Source organism: Canis aureus, chromosome 13, assembly GCF_053574225.1.
Source record: "Canis aureus isolate CA01 chromosome 13, VMU_Caureus_v.1.0, whole genome shotgun sequence".
Taxonomy (NCBI): Eukaryota; Metazoa; Chordata; class Mammalia; order Carnivora; family Canidae; genus Canis; species Canis aureus.
The window spans coordinates 21653578-21675072 of NC_135623.1; the positions used below are offsets into that span (position 1 = coordinate 21653578).

At 41.0% G+C, this 21495-nt stretch overlaps 1 long non-coding RNA gene and 1 pseudogene across 4 annotated transcripts in view; both read right to left on the minus strand.

The window, feature by feature from the left end:
* LOC144282075 (uncharacterized) overlaps positions 1–21495 on the minus strand; it is a 63505-nt gene that overhangs the window by 9874 nt on the left and 32136 nt on the right. The window contains exons 3-4 of one of the 4 annotated variants that reach the window (XR_013350435.1): positions 21280–21370; positions 18247–18435 (exon numbers count right to left, since the gene is read on the minus strand). The exons of 2 other annotated variants lie outside the window; for them this stretch is intronic. This is a non-coding gene — a long non-coding RNA (uncharacterized LOC144282075). The remainder of the gene's footprint in view (positions 1–18246; positions 18436–21279; positions 21371–21495) is intronic. One more of the 4 variants, XR_013350432.1, reaches the window with a different exon arrangement.
* LOC144282073 (creatine kinase B-type pseudogene) lies at positions 4459–8065 on the minus strand (annotated as a pseudogene).

Consider the following 21495-nt stretch of genomic DNA (forward strand, 5'->3'; position numbering starts at 1 on the left):
AACATGGATGATATTTGTTGGATGTTTTTATGCATCTAGCCTAGAAGTAGCACATATCACTTCAGTACACCATACCTAAGTGCCAGGGAGGCTGGGAAATTTAGGCTAGTTATGTGCTCAGGAAGAAGAGGAAACAGGTTTGGTGAACAGTTAGCAGTCTCTGCTATGGAGGGAGAAGTTAAAGAGATGGAGTTGGGGTGAGGAAAGGTAAAGTGGGAGTGAGAGCAGGGGTAATGGCAAGAGTAAGCTTTCTGAGATGGCAAAAGAGGAAGATACCAGGTCCCAGAACCCATGAAGATATATTATTTTCTTGCCAGGAAAAAGTGGCAGAGAGGTCGAGGGTATTTGCAAGAGAATGATCACAAAGATGGATCGTGTTTAAAGCCCAGAAGGAAACACAAGAATGGACAGAATGGGGAATACTATTTAGTTGGAAGTCCCAATAAAGCCAAGAATGGCTTCCATGGAGATTCTTTTTTTTTTTTTTTTTTAAGATTTTATTTATTTATTCATGAGAGACACAGAAAGAAAGAGGCAGAGACATAGGCAGAGGGAGTAAGTAGTAGGCTCCATGCAGGGAGCCCAATGCGGAACTCGATCCTGGATCCTGGGATCACGCCCTGAGCCAAAGGCAGATGCTCAACCACAGAGCCACCCAGGCATCCCTTCCATGGAGATTCTTAAACAAATGAGCTGGAATGAGAGGGCACTGTGATATTTGCCCTCTCAAGAATGAGATGTTAGAACACATTATTTAGGAGGTGGTTAGATTCCAATGATGACAAGGTCTTTGTGTGACCATGAACATGGGAGGCTGAGATGGAATGAAGAAAATTGTCACTGGCAATGAGGAAGTCAAGGAAACTGGGAGCCAGGGATAGTGAATGGCTTTGCTAAATGGGTACTGGTACTGCCCAGAAGGGCAATAGAAATTGTAAAGGAAAGGAAGCTTTGAGTCACATGCCAAAGACTTCAGAGAATGACAGGTCATGATCAAGAGGCTGAAAAATGATAGTTTTTTGGGAGGAAAGGAAAGTGGTATAGTTGGATGGGGTGAAACTTCAAAGGCACAATAATTTTTATTTTATAAGAGGGAAAGATAGTAAAGGACTGGAAGCTGTGTGGTGGAAAGAATACTGATCTCACCTTCCAAACTTCAGTAGACAGTAGGTTGGAGACAAAGTTTTGGGGGATGTGGTGTTCCCAAGGGGCCACTAGGCTTCAATTTAGGCAGAAGGTGAAGGTTCCAGTCTAAGAGAATCTTGGGGGTATAGGTATTTAAGGAGGTTTGTAGGTTTCAGAATGGAAGTGCAGGAAGATACAAAGGAATGATTGGGGAGCCAGGCAAGGAAGGAGGGCTGAGTCAGTTGAGAGGATGTAGAGAACAGGTGGGAAGGAGAGTTAGAAAGTTAAGGTGGTCCTTTTGGATGGGATACAGCCTGAGAGTTTCTTGGTTAAAAGAAGTACACACCGGCCAAGCATAGTGGGGAGCTTTCTTGTGGTGATTTGGCAACAATATGGTAGTATGGCTCTGCAGCTTCACATGCATCTGGCCTAGAAGTAGTATGCAGAGGGGGGAATAGATGGCCCAAGGCATCTGCCCTCAGGTTCACATGGAACAGTCACTTGGACCCAGAGCTCAACTTGTGGTAGGTCCCTGCCTCTCTCTCCAACTTCCTTTCACTTCATTGCCCTCTTTGTTACAGACTGAACAGTCACCTTTTAAAACCTCCATCCCGCCATGTTCTTCCTTGCCAGGAAGAGGCACATGCCCTTCTCTCTGCCTGGAATGCTCTTATTTATCCTTCAGATTTTGACTAAAACATCACACTTCAAGTATACCCCAGGTTCCCCTGTTATTCTCTTTCATCACCGTGTGTACCTTTCCTTCACAGAGTTTATCACATTTGTGTGCTCATTTAATTAAAGCTTCTCTCCTCCTCTTGTCTAAGTGCCATGAAGACTTACACATGGTCTTTATCCCAGTACTTGCACAAAACTGGTATAGTAGTTTTAAAATAATGTCCACAAGTGCTTTGACACTCTCCCTTTCCAAGGTGGAAGTCTAATTCTTCTTTTGGATATAGGCCAGACCTTATAACTTGCTTCTAACAGAATGTGGTGGAAGTGATGGTATATGACTTCTGAGGTTATAGAAGGAATATAGCTTTTTCCTGGTGCTTTCTTACTCTTGGATCACTTGTTGAGAGGAAGCCAAGCCCTGCTGGGAGGTCACTCAAGAAATTCTATGGTAAGGCCCGCAGGGAGAGGAACAGAGGCCTCCCACTAACTGCCAGCATCAGCTTGCCACCCAGAGGAGGAAGGCACCTTGATTGTGGATCCTCTAGCCCTGGTCAAGCCAGATACCTGCAATATTTGACTATAACCTCATGAGAGAATCTAAGCCAGAACCACCCCATTAAGTTGTTTCCTGAGAGATAAGAAATGATTATTGTTGTTTTAAGCCTCTAAGCTCTGGGGTAATTTGCTATGAAGCAATAGATAACTAATAGAATAGGTTTTCAATAAATACTTTAGTGAATGAATCAGCAAATTTATGAACCCTTCTTTGTTTTTTTTCTTTTTTCCTTTTTTTTTTAATTTGGCACAAATCAGTAATTTTATTAGTCATGATTCTAACAGGTGTCTGAACTTTGTTTTGACTTTTCTCTGCATTTTACTTTATAGAGTTTTTCATAAATATAAATTGGAGTAAAAAATACAAACAGACTAGCATAAATATTTGACCCATGAAAGATGGTGTTTAACTGAGTTAATACAAGGAAAGATTAATTATACTTGCTCTTCTACTATAAACTACTAAAGATTAGGTGGCATAAAAGTAAAGCAGACAAGATAAAATTATTAAGGATCATCAAATAGTGATGATATTTGGTCAAGAGAAGCTTTTAATTTTTTAATTTTTAAAAAGATTTTATTTATTTATTCATGAGACACACACACAGAGGCAGAGACACAGGCATAGGGAGAAGCAGGCTCTATTCCATGCAGGGAGCCTGATGTGGGACTCGAACCCCGGTCTCCAGGATCACACCCTGGGCTGAAGGCGGCGCTAAACTGCTGAGCTACCCAGGCGGCCAAGAGAAGCTTTTTTAAAAAATAAATATTAAATATAGATTTTTACTCGATTTTTAAGTCAATAAATTTGGCTAACATGTCTTGGCATCCTTTGAGCAAATGTTTGTACCTTTGGGGTTTAAAGGCCAAATATTGGAGGGCCATCCACCAATGTAATTGCTTTGTTTTTGCCTCTGTCAACAGAACCTCCTGAATCCTTTCAGCCTCACAGAGGATGGAGGGAATTTTCACAGGGAATCTTGACCTGGTAAGATGTAACATCCTTTGTTCCCTGTTATAGCTGCAGCACAGAAGCAATGCCTGGCACTTAGCAGGCATTCAAAACATATTTGTTGCATAAATGAATGAATGAATAAATCTCTTTACTCATCATAATCATTCAGATGTTAAGAGCTTTTCCAGATGCCTAAGTAGGAATAAATGCATAACTAATACTATCTGGCAAAAATAGGGAAAGTCTGAATTATGCTAGCATCAGTCTGACAAATGCAATGAACTACTGTGTTATTGTTTGTTTACTCATGTTTAAATTTCCTTCACAAAAATATAATTTTTGTTTTACAACTGTGTGGTCAATTAGGGGTGTGGCTGATTCTGTGGACTGGCCTACCAAACATCTGTTCTAGTCTCATTATAGTGTATCTCCCTGGAATGTTGAAAACTGAAAAGCTTAAAACTACATTTTCCAGACTCCTTTGCTGCTAGGGTTTTGAATGAGATTTGGGTTCCAACAATCAAATGCATTCACCTAGGACCTGAAAATGAACTGAGTTAAGAGGGGAAAGAAAGGGAAAGTTTGAGACATCTTTCTTGCTGGTCCTGATGGTTTAGAGGGAAGCAGTTTGGTCTAGACCTGGAAGCAGAGATTATGGCTCCTTCATTTGGCAGGTAGCTTCCTGATGTGGAAAAGGTGGCATGATTCCAAAGCTTGTGGCTACTAGTGATGACTCCCTGATTCAGCAGGTAGATACCTTGCAATAAACCCTTTCTGCCCCAAGGAGTAGTTTGTTTGTTTGTTTTTTTCTTTCTGCCACTGAACTATAACTGAAGGGCAAGTGGCTGAGAATTACTATACAACTGACAAAATTATTTTCTTTATTTTTCTTCTTAGAGAGAGAGAGAGCACATGTGAGCAGAGTGGGAGTTTGGAGGTGGGGCATAGGGAGAGAGAGAACCTCAAGCAGGCTCCTCGCTTAGCATGGAGCCCAACACGGGGCTCCATTTCACAACCCTGAGATCATCAGCTGAGTGGAAATCAAGAGTCAGATGCTTAACCAACTGAGTCACCTAGGCACCCCCCAAAATTATTTAGTACTATATAGCTCACTAGAATACAGATGTACTTTAATATTTATGAAATTAGGACTGCTGCTTGTATTTAACAGAATTCTATTGGATTTTAAGCAAAAGAAAAATGAATTTATATAAGGATACAGGTCCTTTCATAGACTCCAAGGGCAAAGATGCATCTGGACCTCAGAAATGCCTGAAGCCAAGCACTATAGTGCTACCAAGAACCTGGGAAGCCCTCTCACCAGCTCTCACCATTGTTTCCCTCTGAATATTTTCTTCATTCCTTTTCACTACTAAATTTCTTTGTATCCCAATCAACAGGGTTAAAAAAGGGGCTCCATTTCCACTTACATATTCTTCCTTCAGAGGACATAATCTCCTAGACTCAGTACCGGAATCTTGAGGAAAGACTATGAGTAGCCTACTTCATCAGGTGAAAAGTTCAGCTAAGTTGCACAACTCTAGAAGTTGCCATTCACCTTGTTTTCTATGCAGAAGTCATCCATGGAGCACATTTTATAGAATAGGATGTGAATCATGCCCCTTAGAGTTGTGTCACTACCTACTCTGAACCAGTCAGCTGGAGTCTAGAGTCAGAGTCCTGTTGTGGGAACCTGGCAGTAGGTGCTATGCTCCTGAAATCATATAGATTGTGGGTGGGGGGGGTGTGTGGATCTATAGGGAGGGCAAGTTATCATGTATGAAGGAATTATTGGGAGCTCAAGAGACAAGCTCACTGATGGTCATTATAAGAATGACATACTGATTTTAACCATATTCGATCAGCCATAGGCAAACTATAGCCCACAGGCCAAATCCAGTCTGCCCCTGGTTTTTGTAAATATGCTTTTATTGGAACATAAGCACACTCATTTGCTTCATGTTGTCTATGGCTGCTCCTGTTCTACACTGGCAGAGTTGGGTAGTAGCAGCAGAGAACATACATTTCATTTCACAAAGCTACCATATTTACTATCTCGCTCTTAACAAAAAAGCTTGTTGACCTGCTGCTCAAAATGAGGCCCCTAACCCAGGAGTCCTGGTATCACCAAGGAGCTTGTTTGGCCTCTACTTGGAACTATTGAATCAAAATATGCCTTTTTTTTTTTTTCCCGATTGAGACATTTATTTGCATGTATGTATTACATCCCTAGATAAATAATTCCAGGATTTTCCCTCCTGTGTGTTTTAATCTTGTCTCTTCATAGTTCATGATACCGGTATCAGTATAATGAAACCAAACCAAGGCCATAGGAATAGGTTATTCTGCCGTTTTTCTTGTTGTATATCTTTTTCTTTCTTTCTTTCTTTCTTTTTTTTTTTGCAGGCCGAAACCCTAGTTTATTTCAGCATCAGCAACATCTTAGCTATCACAAAAATAAACTCTACCAAGGGCGACAGAAGTCTCTCCAGTGAGGCTAAGGGCTCAGCCGCCAAGTGGTGAACATCAGAGGGGTGCATGGCGGGCACTGCCGGGGCAATAAGTTAGGAAGCAGTGGGGCTGGTGGTGGTGGCAGATGCGGGCTGGGACCTCACTTCTGGGCAGGCACGAGGTCATCGATGGCCTGGCCTTGCTCCAGCAGCTGGTCCATCTCGATGAGCAGCTTCACACCATCCACCACCATCTGTACCAGCTCCACCTCTGAGAAGCCCAGGTGGTCTGCGTTGGAGACATCAAAGATGCCACCCACAGTAGCTGTGTCCACACCACCTGTGCCTCGTTTCTGAAGCCGCAGACGCTTGAGCATCTCCGGGAACTTCTCATGCTTGCCCAGGTGGGGCAGCTTGATGTTCACACCTGCCCGCAGGCCTGTGCCCTGGTTGGATGGGTAGGTGAGGATGTAGCCCAGGTGAGGGTTCCACATGAATTCGTAATTCTTTGACTTGAAGAGGTTTCAACCTGGGTGAGGCTGTTACAGAACCGAGTGAACACCTCCTTCATGTTGCCCCCTTTCTGCATGGAGATGACCCGCAGGTAGTCTTCCTCGTTGATCCACACCAAGAAGGTCTTATTGTCATTGTGCCAGATGCCACGGGCGTCCTGCCAGTCGCGGGCCATGCCCGAGACCAGGAGCAGGGGCGACACGAGGCAACGAGGAAGTGGTCGTCGATGAGCTGCTGCTCATCGACCTGGACCGGCCAGGTCGCCGTCCAGGCACGACAGAGCTTCCACAGCGAGCTTCTCAGATGTACTGTGGCTGCAGTGTGGGTGTGGGGGTGGGTGGGGTGGGGAGCGGGAGGCAGAAGCCGTGGATGCTGCGACCTCGTGTGCACCCTCGAGCTCAGCACATAGTTGGGGCCCAGGTTGTCTCCTCCCTGCAGGTTGGTGGGGTTGAGGTTGGTCTTGTGCTCATCACTGGGCTTGTAGCCGCCGAGCCAGTCCTCGATGATGGGGTCAAAGAGCTCCTTGAACACGTCATATGACTCCTCAACGCCTGCCGCGCAGCCCACGGTCATGATGTAGGGGTGGCCCGGGTTGTCCACCCTGGTCTAGATGACGTCGTCCACCGGAAAGCCGCTCGGGGTGCTCTTGGAGCACAGCTCCGCATACAGCTCGGGGGTCAGCACCTAGGCCGTGGGGCTGTTGTGGCCGCTGAGGTCGGGGAACTCGTCCTCGGCCGGGAAGCAGAGCTTCAACGTGTTGTGGCTGTTGGAGAAGGGCATGGCATGGCGGTGGCGGGCGGCAGCCGGGTGGCCGCGCGGGGAAGCAGCGCTCGCCGGTCGGCAGCTCCGGGCGCGGCGCAGGCGACTCTTGTGTATCATATCCTAGATCACTCCACACTTGTTTAACCTCACGAGGTTCACAACAGCTTTCCAGTTCTGTGATCATCAGTGATTTCAAATTTACCAATGTAACCATGCTTCAGCATGATAGCTAGAAACTGGACAATGACTTTGGAGCATGGCCTAATAAGCTACTATTTGTCTCTTTTCAGTATTGTTGACGTTCTGGAGAGCATCAGTCGCGACACTGTTGTGCATCATTATGACAGCATGGAAAGATGGCACAAAGTCTGCTTTTTAACAAGATCCCCAGGTGATTTGGAGACACATTAAACTTTGAGAAGCACTATATTAAACTCAGTGGGCACAACCAATACTATTGAAAGTTTCCTTTCACATAAGTCTCTTTTTAGCTCATGGGACATAATGCAATCCCCCAGGTACATTAGACTAGTGTGCCACTATCCCTGGATTTGATGTAGCAATTTTTGTTTTTTTAAGACTGTGTCAGGCCTGGTTCTGGCTAAATCAGCCTGGACAATGGGATATCCAGCTACAGTTTGTTAAGTGTTTACTCACTCATTCAGTTGTGACAAATATTTATTGAGGGCATACTCTGTGCCAGCCATTGAACTACAAATGGGGAGCAAATTGGCATAGTCTCAGCCCTCATAGTTTTGTGAAGCTTTCACACATCATCTAATTTAATTCCTTCTCTAATCTATGATGTAGGTACTCTAATCCTCATGAGAAAACTTTGGGAGACTGATTAACTTTCTCTAAGTCATACGGCTGGTGAGTGGCAGAGCTGAAAATTGAACCTATGTATCGGATACCATGGTTTATGCCTTTTTCTATGTAGTATTGCTAAACATGATTCTAGGAGATTATAATCTAAATTAGATCTATAGCCAGAGAACAGTGTTTTATAGATAAGAAACAGTATTCTTATCTCCCACTTCTCAGATACAGCCAAGATGATGCCGCAGGCTAGAAACTAGAGGAGCTGAGCTCTTCTCCTAAGACCTTCCCTTCAGAAGTGACAGACCTGCCACTTTTATCTGTGAGAAAGACAGATGACTCTGGTTCAATCACTCCTTCCAGATACTTGAAGTGAGAAATTTACCTGAGGTTCTAGGGTAGGATTAAAAAAAAAAAAAAAAAAAAAAAAGCACTTCCCTGAGGAGAATAGGGATCAGGGTTAATGCTACTTCCTCCATGGGACTCTCAGGATGAATTTTATTCACTGGGATCACCTTACCTTTTTGAGTGTCCCTTCCACCTATTCTATAGGTCTCCTCAATGGACTCTGCCTCACTCCTTGCCTTGCTCCTCAATCATTCCATTGTACCCTCTTGAACTTCAATTCTGAGATCTTCAAATATACCTCTCCTATACATGTATATCTTCAGCTGGAGGAAAAAGATAAAGTGGAGAGAATGCGAGAAGTGGGCTGACCAGGACATAAGTGCATGAAGAAGAGAGAAATACACAGGCAAAAATGGTGTAAAAATGGTTAAATCTGTAATGTGAGCATCACTGAGTAAAAAATTTTAAAGCTAGATTAATTCTCATTAATGTAACATTACAAAATAGGCATCAATTTCCCTTAGCCAGCAGCAGTGACACACAATTAGATATTTTAATTCTATGCCTAAAGCATTACCGTTCAGAAAAAGTAAGGCAGGTAACTGAAAAGTTGCAAAATCCAGCAGCTAGAATCGGGAGTGCTCCTGCTCTGAGACAGAATCAAGTACCCAGGAAAAAAGAGGTGAGGCACAAATGGGAAGGGGGAGGGAGTTGAGGTGATGTAAGACTAAGTAGAAGAAAGTCTGGCAATTAAGAGAAAGGAAGTCGTTTGACATTGGAAAGTGCCTGGCATGTAAGATGAGAACCTGGCAAGGGATGGACAGGTGACGAATCAATTCCAACAGATCTTGCCTGCCATTATCTGGGCTTTGGAAATAAGTTGATGAGGCTTGGATTTAATAAATATTAAAATTCTAAAAACACTTAACTGCTGAGGGAGGCTGTGTAGCAATCACCGTATGAATAGATTTCTAAGGCTAGACTAGACACCCATCTATTATGGATGGTTTGAGACTAACACATCCATCCTGCTACCACAAAGAGAATTTAATGACCCTGCAGGCCTTCCTTCCAAACTTCTAAAAAGCTGAGGTGGGTGGAGGGAGGGAGGTTAAATGGTGCTAACTTTCATTCTGTGGTTTTATCACAGATTCCCTGCCATTAATTCAGATACAGTTGATGAGCATTTTCTCTGAACAAAAGAAAAGATTTAGTTGTCCGTCTTTTCATGAACATTGCTGTCCAAACTTTATATACCTTTTTATACAGTTATCTCCCTACATTTATATATCCCCAAACATGGTAAAGTTCTACTAGATAAGTTTATTTGTAATTTATAATAACTTGAACAGGAGCTGGGTTAAAATTGAACTTTGCCTAGCAAACCCTTTCCATCGTAGATTAAAATTTATATTTTAAACAAAATCTGGATTTAGAATGACAAATTTCCTTGAAGACTTTAAAGCAGTGTCTTATGACAGGGAACTAAAGTGATGATCACCCTCTGCGAAAATATTTTTAGGAAAGAGTGTCTGTTCTTATATTTATCTCCCTACTAGACTATGAATTGAAGCCCATGAAGGCAGGGGCTTTTTGGTTTGTTTACTGGGTGTTCCTGCCATTTAGCTCAGGCTGGCACATAAAGGATGCACAGTGAGTTTTCTGATAAAATCAATCAGTGGAAAACTTGGTGGGATTTTGAAGCCCTGTCTTAGGACATGGTGGGAACTATCTTATATTAGGAAGTTTTACTTAGGTTTTTATCCAGGTTCCCCTGGTTACTGAGAAATGTGTAATCTAGGACAAACCACTCAACCTTGGAGTCTCAGTTTTCTCATTTGTAAAGTAAGGATAGTAATAGTACCTATGACCCAGAGTTATTGTGAGGATTCAGCGAGCTAATGTACTGTCCTATAGATTTCAAGTCATCTATAAAGCAGGGTTTTCTATTATTTACAATAGCTCAGACATGCAAGCAACCCAAGTGTCTAGTGTCTATCTATAGGTGAATGGATAAAGAAGATATATATATATATATATACACACACACACACACACACACACACACACATATATATTTTATCCATCTATATACCATATACTATATAGTATACATATATATAGCTGAATAACACAAAACAGTACATTGATTGTGAGGAGCACTGAGTATATAGTTGTTGAATCATATTGTACACCTGAAACTAATATAATACTGTATATTAATTATACTTAATTAATGTGTTATAAGTGCAAATATAGACAAATAGATCTGTGGAACAGAAGAAAGAGACCAAAAATAGACTCTTGCGAATATGGAATGTGATAAATGATGAAGATGAACTTGCTTGCCAAGGAATAGGTTATTAAGTGGTGCTGGAACATTTGATTGAAAAAAACTACCATCTTATACCATTCATAAAAACTTTTAGAAGAAAATATGGGAAAATATCTTCATCATCTCAGGGTATGAAGGATTTCTTAGTTTTTATATATTTTTAAAGAGATTTATTTATTTGAGAGAGAGAGAGAGCAGGGGGAGGGACAGAGGGATCTCATTACCCTGAGATCATGACCTGAGCTGAAATGTTGGACATTTAACTGACTGAGTTGGACGTTTAATTGACTGAGCCACCCAGGTGCCCCAAATATGAAGGATTTCTTAAACAGGACATGAAAAGCACAAAACATGAAGAAAAGTGTTTATTCTTTTTGTGTTAAAAATGATGTACATCAGGGGCTTTATAGACAAAGTGAAAAGCTAAGTGGCAGATTGGAAGAAATTGCTTATGACCCAAATGTCCAACAAAAGATACACATTTAGAATATAATGAAGTACTAATCAGCATCAAAATGCTCACTGTGTTAGTTTCCTGGGCCTACTGTAACAGATTACCACAAACAGAATAACTTAAAAAACAGAAATTTATTTTCTCACAGTCCTAGAGACTAGAAGTTCAAAGTCAAGGTTTCACAAGGCTGATTGGCTCTAAGGAAGAATCATTCAATGTCTCTCTCCTAGCCTCTGGTGGTGGCTATCAATCCTTGACATTTCTTGGCTTGTAGCTGCATCACTCCAGTTTCTGCCTCTGTCTTTACCTGGCCTTAATTCCCTGTGTCTCCATCTGTATCTTCACATGGGCTTCTTAGGCCACCAGTCATTGTATTAGAGGCCCACTCTAATCTAGTATGACTTCATCTTAACTTGATTACATCTGCAAAGACTGTACTTTTTTTTTTATATAAGATTTTATTTATTTATTCATGAGAGATACAGAGAAAGAGAGAGCAGCATAGACACAGGCAGAGGGAGAAGCAGGCTCCACGTAGGGAGCCTGATATGGGACTCAATCCCAGGTCTCCAGGATCAGGCCCTGGGCTGAAGGTGGAGCTAAACCGCTGAGTCACCCGGGCTGCCCAAAGACTGTACTTCTAAGTAAGGTCTATTTTGACGTTCTGGTGAAACACTATTCAACCCCCTACAGTCTGCCATCTGATCCTCCAAATTCACATCTGTGCCATATGCAAAAAAACACTTATCCCATCCTAACATCCCCCAAAGTCTAATTTAATTAATTAATTAATTAATTAATTAATGTCTTCATGAGAGACACACACAGAGAGAGGCAGAGACACAGGCAGAGGGAGAAGCAGGCTCCATGCAGGGAGCCTGACGTGGGACTCAATCCTGGGACTCTGCATCCCCCAAAGTCTTAATTTACTCTGGTATCAACACTAAACCTCAAATCTCATAATATAAATAATCTAAATCAGGTATTAGTGAGACTCTGGGTATGGTGTACCCTGAACCAAAATTCTTCTCCATCTATGACCTCTGAACCTAGAAAACAAGTTGTCTGATTCCAAAATACAATGATGAGACAGACATAAGATGGATACTTCCAGTCTGAAGGGAGAAAATGGAAGGAATAAGAGAAACTTGTCTCAAGCAAGTTCAAAACTTAACAGGAAAATTCCATTTAGTTTCAAGACCTGAGAATCATTCTTTGTGGCTTGATCCTTCCTCTGGGCTGGAGGAGGCCTCTTTAGCGGGTGCATCTGGATCTATCTCTTTGTTCTCTGCCTCTGTGTCTACAGTACTGCCGGAATCATTCTTCCTTTTACTTGAAGCATAGCACATATTTGTAGTTAAGTACAGCTCATTTCCTGCCATTTCCTTCAAAGTGGAATCTTTGAAGTCTGACAGCCTTCCTCATTTAGTTGTATCTCTGGCCCCTTTATCCAAACTGGTAGTGTTTCTACTGATATACTATTCTCAAAAAAATATGTTGATCTTCCATATACGTCAAGGGGATACACACCATTACATAAGAGAGTTCTCCAAAGATCCTTGGACCCATTTCTTTTTTTTTTTTTTTTAAGATTTTATTTATTCATTCATGAGAGACACACACACACAGAGAGAGAGGCAGAGGGAGAAGCAGGCTCCACGCAGGGAACCCGATGTGAGACTCGATCCCAGGACCCCGGGATCACGACCTGGGCTGAAGATAGGTGCTCAACTGCTGAGCCACCCAGGCGCCCATGGAAGAACCCATTTCTATTCCTGGATTCTGCTGAGATGGTTGATTAGAACCATAAGTCACAAATTTAACCTCCTCAGCAAAAGTTTATCTAGCTACACTCTTGGTTCTGTTTCCAGAGCACACTATCTGGATAGGCTGAGAAATCTCTAAATCATCAAGTGCTGGTTCCTTTTTGTTTAATATTTCCTTCCTCAATTTATCTATTTCCTCTCACATTATACTATAAGCAATAAGGAGAAATGAAGCCACACTTTCACACTTTCCATACTTTTCTTGGAAATTGTTTGAACTAAATATCTAAGTTCATTGCTTACAATTTCTACTTTGCACCCAGCAGTAAAACACAATTCAGTCTAGTTCTTTGCCATTGTATAACAAGGATTGCTTTTCTTCCAGTGTCCAGTAATAGGTTTCTCATTTCCTCTGAGATCTCATCAGGAGCACCTTAGTCTCCATATTTCCAAAACGATCTCTTCAAGGAAATCTAGGCTTTTTCTATCATGTGCCTCAAAATTTTTCTAGCCTCTACCCATTACCCAATTCCAAAGCTACTTCTATAATTTTAGGTATTTGTTACAGCAGCACTCTACTTCCTAATACTAAAATTTGTATTAATCTGCCTCAATCTTAGGGTTCTCCAGAAATATAGAACAAATATGGGAGATATGAGAGAGGGGAGAGAGAGAGAGAGGCAGGTTGGGAACTTAGGCAGGAGTTGATGCTGCAGTTTTGCACTCTTGAGACAGAATTTCTTCTCAAGGAAGCCTCAGATTTTGCTTTTAAAGGCTTTCAACTGATAAGATGACACCCACTTACATTAATGGGAGTAATCTACTTAACATCAACTGATTATTGATGTCAACCACATCTACAAATCTTCAGAGCAATACCTAGATTAGTGTTTGATTAAAAAACTGGGTACTATAGCCTAGTCAAGTTGACATATAAAACTTACCATCACACCAACCATAGAATAATGGACAAATAATAAGAATAGCTAATTCATAAAAGAAGAAACTAAAATAGTCAATAGCATAGTAAATTTATATAACCACTTAGAAATTTAGATTCCTGTGTAAATAGGGGCTGAACAGAAAATGAACCATTGGGATCCCTGGGTGGCGCAGCGGTTTGGTGCCTGCCTTTGGCCCAGGGCGAGATCCTGGAGACCCGGGATCGAATCCCATGTCGGGCTCCCGGTGCATGGAGCCTGCTTCTCCCTCTGCCTGTGTCTCTGCCTCTCTCTCTCTCTCTCTCTCTCTGTGTGACTATCATAAAAAATATATATATATATATATATATATATATATATATATATATATATATATATAAAGAAAATGAACCATCTTATGTTTTCTAGGTATAAAAGGTTTAATATATGAATTAGGGGCTTATACAACTATTGGAAAGCAGGAGAGTAAAGGTTGGAGAAATTACAATCACAGATTAGATGCTACCAAGAAATTCTCTAGAGCTTGCTGAGAAGGTGCCATAATTATCAAGAACCTGAGAGCCAATTGTCTTAGTCCGCAGAAGTGAAGCAGAAGCAGGTGTGTTCAAGAGCTTTCTGGGAAACTACTATGGCTTTCATGCCTTCCCACGTATCTGACTGTAATTGACTTCAGAGAATAATAGTATCTCCTCTGCTACTCTCCATTTCATCTTGGAGAATATATCTTTACATGCCTCAGACTACTAGACCCCTGGAAAATTCATCATGTAACAGTCTCCTTAATTTTTATAATGTTTATTTTCTGCCCACGTGTCTTACAAAGGCTTCCAAGGTATTTGCTAAGCAATTTCCTGTTCATTAGGTATAGTGAGCAAGATGTTATCAAGGTAGTGAATCAAATATCTATGGAAGTTGGTTACATAATATGAAAAGATGATATAATCAAAGTTTCTATACAGTCTAGAGTATGACAGAGAATTGGAGAGTTGACACAGACTTGAGACAAGATAATGAAGGTATATTGTTTCTGCTAAGTAAAAGGGCCCTGCTCTGGTTATCTTTGCACATGTGCACGGATCGCCCCCCACCCCCCTTGCACAGTAGAACAAGAGAGAGCAATGCCTTCCTTATCTCTAACAGTTAAGTGCTCCACTTGGCCTCCATCACTCTTATCACACATTGAATTCAGGGAGCCCATTTCAATGACAGCATTTCCCACTGTCTTGCAGAGAATGGCAATACAGAACCTTTTAAAGGCTGCTAGTGCTCCCTTCCCAATGCATTTTTTCAGTCTGGTGAAAGGACTGTATTTTTTTAAATTTTATTTATGATAGTCACACACAGAGAGAGAGAGAGAGAGAGAGAGAGGCAGAGACACAGGCAGAGGGAGAAGCAGGCTCCATGCTCCGGGAGCGTGACGTGGGATTCGATCCCGGGTCTCCAGGATCGCGCCCTGGGCCAAAGGCAGGTGCCAAACCGCTGCGCCACCCAGGGATCCCAAGGACTGTATTTTTAAGAGACTGCTGTAACTGATCATTTTGCCATCTTCAAACCAGAAGTCCTATCCCTTGCCCTTTTCAAACCACTTAATTTGGCTTTTGTTCCTATTATTCCAATGCTCTTATTAAGATTACCAGTAATCTCATGTTGCTAAATCCAAGGGACATTATAACCTTTAGCAGCATTTAACAATTTCTGTTCTTAGCTTTAATATTGCCATTGTCTTTTGGAGTTCCCTGTACATCTCTGCTTCTTCTCTGTCTTAAGCCTGGCTCTTCCTCCACCATTCATTCTTTAATGTCAAGGTACCTTAGGATATTTCCTCAGCTCTTGTCTTTTCTTGTCACACAAATCATTCTCCTTAGGTCATCTCATACATCTCAGGTCTTAACTTGGGTTGTACTCTTTTCCTAGAATACTCTTCATCCCCTTGCTGCCTGACTAATTTCTGCAGGTCTTTAGATGTTAGCCTAAATGTCACTTCCTGAGTCTAAGACTTCCTTGATGCCTTGTTAACTAAATTAGGAACCGTTTTTGAGCACTCAGAACTTTCTCTTTACAAAAATTACATTTCTAATTACTTATTCATGTCTCATTTCCTGCTAAGTTGTAAGCACCTTGAGAGCAGGGGCAGTGTTAATACCTAACATAAAGCCTGGCATTGGGGATCCCTGGGTGGCTCAGCGATTTGGCACCGGCCTTTGGCCCAGGGCGCGGTCCTGGAGTCCCGGGATCGAGTCCCGCGTCGGGCTCCCGGCATGGAGCCTGCTTCTCCCTCCTTCTGTGTCTCTGCCTCTCTCTAGATCTATCATGAATAAATAAATAAATAAATAAATAAATAAATAAATAAATCTTTAAAAAAAAAAAGCCTGGCATGTAGGTGGTGCTCAATAAATATTTATAGATTATTCATAGATGAATACATAGAAATAAGGATCAGGTTAGATTTCATTTCAGATTCCTAAACATCTGTAGTCTAACCTTATTTGTTGAATAATATATATATTACCCATAATTTATAACACTGTCTTTTTCTTATATACTGTCTATTTCTAGGTAATATTTTCAATCTTATTGCTCTATCTACATGTGAATATGCCAACATTATGCTATTTTTTTAAATTAATTTTTATTTTAGAGTAATTTTAGATTTACAGAAAAGTTACAAAGAGAATACAGATAGCTCTGGTATACTCCTCACTCAGTTTCCCCCACTGTTAACATTTTACATTAATAACTGTGGTACAGGGCAGCCCGGGTGGCTCAGCAGTTTAGCGCCGCCTTCAGTCCAGGGCCTGATCCTGGAGACCTGGAATCGAGTCCCACATTGGGCTCCCTGGATAGAGCCTGCTTCTCCCTCTGCCTGTGTCTCTGCCCCTCACCCCCTCTCTGTCTCTCATGAATAAATAAATAAAATCTTAAAAAAAAAACCAAAAACAACCCATGGGACATTTGTCAAGACTAAGAAACTAACATTGGTACATTATAATTAGCCAAATGCAAGACTTTGTGTTTCACTCATTTTCCCATTAATGTCCTCTTTCTGTTTTAATCCAGGACATTTAGTTGCTATTACTTCTATTAGTTTCTCTGGTCTATGGTAGTTTCTTAGTCTTTCCTTGTTTCTCATGACTTTGATAGTCTTGATATACTGGCTAAGTATTAGATAAAATATCCCCGAATCTGAGTTTGTCTATTTTTCTCATGATTATACTGGGCTTATGAGCTATTGGAAAGAATATCACAGAGGTCAAATGCCCTTCTCTGCATATCCCATGGGGGGTAAATAATAATCAATGACATCACTGATGATGTTAACTTTCGTCACTTGGTTAAGGTCAAATCTGCCAAGTCTTTTCACTGTAAAGTTACTATTTTTTCTTTTCCCTGCCCTACCTTTCCCCCCACCCATCCTTTCATAGAGAGTAAGTATAGCTTAGCCTTGGAGGGAAGAGGGCAGAAATTAAGCTACACATCCTACTTATGCAATCTCTACATGTTATTTGGAATTATTATTTTTTAAGATATTATTTATTTCTTCATAAGAGTCACAGAGAGAGAGAGAGAGAGAGCCAGAGGGAGAAGCAGGGTCCATGCAGGGAGCCCAATGTGGGACTCCATCCTGGGACCCCGGGATCATGCCCTGGGCTGAAGGCAGGCGCTAAACCGCTGAGCCACCCAGGCGTCCCTGTTATTTGAAATTCTTCTGAGAGTTTTACCACTGTTTTAATTATGTTTTTAAAGCATTTTAAGTTTCTGTGGAGGGAGAATCTTCACTCATCTTTTATTATGATATTATGTTATAATTAAAAAATTAATTTGATGACAATTAGAACTGCACTTAAAAATACATTAATTCAAGGATTGACATCCAGGAATATGGTAAGTGTATCTATTTAGTCAAATTTTCCTTTATATCTCTAGGAATTATTATATGCTGATAATAAGTTCTGAAAGCACATAAACAGATATGCAAGGATTTATTTTATAGTCAGACACTATAGTCCTGTGACTTAACAGTCTGAAGACTGAAATAATGTCCAGATTGTCCCAGGGAAAAAACTTATCAGAGATATAAAGTTGAGGTTGTTACTGAATTTTGCTACATCAAAGTCAATTATATAGAAAACATGATTACAAAACCCCAAATGACGTTTGGGGAAAAGGCTGATAAAAACCATACATTCCTTGAGGTCAGGGACCAAGTGTGATTAATGTTTTTATTCTCCACTGCTATGACACATTGGCACACATGAACACTTGTTGAATATCTGTTGAATAAGCAAATAAATCAATGAATAAATATTCACTTAAAGTCTTGGCCTTAAACTCTTGACCACATAAGGTGTGGTTTTTCTTTTATTCAGCCTTAGCGATACTGTTTTTTATTTATTTATTTTTATTCCAGTATATTTAACACGTAGTGTTATATTAGTTTCAGGTGTACAATATAGTGATTCAACATTTCTATACATTACTCAGTGCTCATCATGATAAGTGTACTCTTAATCTCCTTCACCTATTTCACCCATCTTCCCCACCTACCTCTCTTCTGGTAACCATCAGTTTGTTCTCTAAATTAAGAGTCTGGGGCAGCCCCGGTGGCGCAGTGGTTTAGTGCCGCCTGCAGCCCAGGGCCTGATCCTGGAGACCCTGGATTGAGTCCCACGTTGGGCTCCCGGCATGGAGCCTGCTTTTCCCTCCTCCTGTGTCTCTGCCTCTCTCTTTCTATGTCTATCATAAATAAATAAATAGATAAATAAATAAATAAATAAATAAATCTTTAAAAAATTGTTTAACAGTAAACTCTATCCCCAACATGCAGCTTGAACTCATGAGCCTGAGATCAAGAGTTGTATGCTCTACTGACTAAGCCAGCCAGGCATCCGTTTCTTGTGTTTTTGATTTTTAGCTATTCTGACAGGCTTAAAATAATAGCTCATGGTGTTTTTTTTTTTATTTTTTTTTTAAGATTTTACTTTTAAACAATCTCTACACCCAACCTGGGGGTTGAACTCACAACCCTAAGATCAAGTGTCAGATGTTCTTCTGACTGAGCCAGCCAGGCACCCCCTCATAGTGGTCTGGATTTGCATTTCCCTGATGGTGAATGATATTGAGCATCTTTTCATGTGTCTGTTGGTCATCTGTATGTCTTTGGAGAAAAGTCTGTTCATGTCTTCTGCCCATTTTTTAAAAAGATTTTATTTATTCATAAGAGACAGAGAGAGAGAGAGAGAGTGGCAGAGACATAGGCAGAGGGAAAATCAGACTCCCTGGAGGGAGCCTGATGAGGGACTCAGGACTTGACAGGACACTGGGATCATGACTTGAGCCAAAGGCAGGTGCTCAACCACTGAGCCACCCAGGCATCCCCTTCTGCCCATTTTTGATGTTGAGTTGTATACCAAAGATGTGTTTTGATCATTGTGTGGATCATGATCATTGATCATTGATACAACAGCTCCCATGGATGATTAATTTTATAGCCTTATATGATTTGAATGACTTGTCACAAGCTTTTTACATTCAAGTTTAAATGATGACAGAGTCACTAGAAATGGCATCAATCTAACAGCATTGAAAGTATGCTTACTATTAGCCAACACATTGAAATATAATCCTATAGAAGATTACATTTAAAAAGCAGAATATAAAATCACATCCAGGCCATGATTATAATGATAAAACAAATCAAGCTTACACATAGTAACAGGCATATATTGTTTAGCATCCTTTCTTTATTTTTCCTAAGAGCACATATTTAAAAAGAAATTTTTTTTTAGATTTTCTTTATTTGAGAGAGAGAGCGAGCACTAGCAGGGGAAGCGAAGGGGCAGAGGGAGAAGCAGGCTCCCAACAGTGGGCTCAATCCCAGGACCATGAGATCATGACCTGAGCTAAAGGCAGAGGATCAACCAACTGAGCCACCCAGTTGTTCTAGAGCATCTTTTTTTTTTTTTTTTTAAGATTTATATATTTACTTGAGAGACTGTGCAGGATTGCATGCGGGGGTGGGGTGGGGAGAGTCTCAAGTCAACTCCACACTGAGTGTAGAGCCTCACATGGGGCTCTATCTCAGAATCCTGAAATCAGGACCCGAGCAAAACAAAGAGTTGAACACTTAACCAACTGCACCACCCAGGCACCCCTCCTACATTTTTTTAAAAAAAGATTTTATTTATTTACTCATGAGAGACACACAGAGAGAAGCAGAGACACAGGCAGAGGGAGAAGTAGGCTCCCCACAGGAAGCCCCATGTGAGACTTGATCCTGGACCCTGGGATCACTCCCGAAGCCCAAGGCAGACGCCCAAATGCTGAGCCACCCAGGCGTCCCCTACATTTTGTTTTTAAGGAAACTACTTCTCACCAGTTCTCAGCCATGTAGGTGGGTCCTGATAATTCAGGTCAATCTGAACTTCATCTCCCTGGCCATAGTGGTTGGTTTATGGATGGGCAGGTAACCGAAAGAGAGCCTATTTGCTAGGGCTTGATGAGGTATCAGGATGTGGGATCTAGAACTTCTGCAGCTGTTTTGCTATCATTCTGGGAGGGACTGGAACTCCCTAAAGTTACCATGTTGCACCTGAGGATAAAGCAACATAGCAGTAGGTAGAATAGAGTAGATGAAGGAAACCTGGTACTTCCTTGGTGATTTAGTTTGAGCTACTGGGTCAAGACTCATCTGAAGTAATACTTTTCAGCAATTCCTTTATCATTTAGTCATTTGCAAGAAAAATATCTAATAGGTATTTCGGACAGGAAACATGGAAATAGAGTTTTTGGGGCAGCCCTGGTAGCTCACTAGTTTAGCGCCACCTTTAGCCCAGGGCGTGATCCTGGAGACCCAGGATTGAGTCCCATGCTGGGCTCCCTGCATGGAGCCTGCTTCTCCCTCTGCCTGAGTCTCTGCCTCTCTCTCTCTCTGTGTCTCTCATGAATAAATAAATAAAATCTTTAAAAAAAAAAGAGTTTTGATTTGTTGCCATGGTGGGATTGAGGTAATTTTTCTTTTTTAAAATTTCTACTAATATTTTTCATATAACTCATAACTGATAAGGTTTTCTGGATGTTGGTTTAAAAAAAAACCCTCAAAATATAAAAGGTCTCAATAGGCATAGTGTTGTAAATGTATATTTACAAGATAGCATTCATTGTAAATATTATGACAATTCTCTTAATTCTCTTCTACATTAGGCATGAACAAGTAGAGGGCTCAGTGTTAGACCACATGCTTTCAGAATGGAAGCAAGGCCATTTCACAAGTGCATATGGTAAATATACAGCTTACTGGTCATCTACTATGTAGCACTTTTCAAATCTTAATAGAAAAAACTGGAGACTATAAAAATTAAATCTGGGTTGATTGATTTTACCTAGTGTTGGTACACTAGAGAATAGAATGAGACGGCACAATAGACATTTCATAAGGAACCATATTTCTTCATTTTCCTCTCAGATCCCTGCATTGCTGCCAACTCTGCTGAACACCAACTCTACCTCTCAGGAGTCAAGGGCTGAGCCTCACTCTGTAGCATCCTCCTTTATAAAGTATGATGAAAGGTAATCCCTTACCTCCTTCAACTGTTGAAGAGCTGCATTTCAAAGATCCTTTTGGTTTCTGATTACTCAAGAAAGAAGGGCAATACAAGACAGAAGAAAGACTCTAGAGACAGAGAGAGGAATGAAAGTGTCAAGAGCTTCTTTAAGTGGGAATGCTTAAAGTGAAGGGAACTAAGAAATGACAAAAATACTTAAAGTCTTCACAAAGACTAAACAGTTTATAAAGGC